Source organism: Panthera onca, chromosome D4 (assembly GCF_046562875.1).
Source record: "Panthera onca isolate mPanOnc1 chromosome D4, mPanOnc1 haplotype 2, whole genome shotgun sequence".
Classification (NCBI taxonomy): Eukaryota; Metazoa; Chordata; class Mammalia; order Carnivora; family Felidae; genus Panthera; species Panthera onca.
In genome coordinates this window covers 56,690,819-56,691,680 of record NC_138351.1, presented here as the reverse complement: position 1 = coordinate 56,691,680, position 862 = coordinate 56,690,819, and the positions used below count along the sequence as shown (strand labels likewise).

Genomic DNA, 862 nt, shown 5'->3' with positions numbered 1-862 from the left:
TTAAATATGGAACACCACAAGTTTGTGTGTCATCCTTGCGCAGGAGCTGTGTTAATCTTCTCTGTATCCTTCCCCTTTTAGTATAGGTGCTGCAGAAGCAAGCACTACATAACCACATTTTTAAATTATAATTTGACAGAGATCTCCTTAAATGCCTAGAGGAAAGGAAAGAAGTGAGGGAGGAAAAACAAAAAAAGGAGTAGATTGGAAAAAGAATCCCCAGGTCTTTGGAGTAACCTGTGTTTGGATCACTCCTTCCTTCAGGCTTAGCCAGGTTGTTTACAACTCTGCCTTAACTTCCACTTCCTGCTTGCCCTGAGCCTAAAGATCAGCCAAACGTGAAAGCTTATGGTCATCTCAGTTCTCTTAGCATGTGTTCTTCTTTCCCCATGCGTGTGGCTTTCTAGATTCCCCAGTATACCCAGGAACCTTTCAAAGCCCTTGTCTTATCTCCCACTAAACTCTCACTCCCTGGACTTTGTTCCCAGGCTTTTGGTGTGTCTATTGTTCACCCAGCTGTTATTTTCTGCCCAGGCAGCAACAGCTTGTTCACTTGCCTTTCAATGCTTTTAGGAAAAGTCCTCTGTTGTGCCATCATAGAATTCCAAATTAGGTAAAACAAAGGGAAGCCCATTGCATCAGTCCTTCAGGAAAACCCCGGAGAGCTCAAAAAGACAAACTCTATCCCTTTGGAACAAGGTCCACTCTGCTTCTGAAAGAACCAGTTACCCACACAAAGATGGCAGGAACATGGGCTGCTATCTTTTTGAAAAATAATTTTTTTTAATGTTTATTTATTTTTGAAGGAGAGAGAGAGAGCGCGCAGGGGAAGAGCAGAGAGAGAAGGAGACACACAGAATCC

The 862-nt window shown here is 43.0% G+C and overlaps 1 non-coding gene across 1 annotated transcript; it reads right to left on the bottom strand.

Annotated features, from left to right (window-relative positions):
• LOC132664015 (U6 spliceosomal RNA) lies at positions 1-105 on the bottom strand. Its single transcript, XR_009603386.1, has one exon. It is a non-coding gene; the product is annotated as a U6 spliceosomal RNA (small nuclear RNA).
• Positions 106-862: the final 757 nt, after the last annotated feature.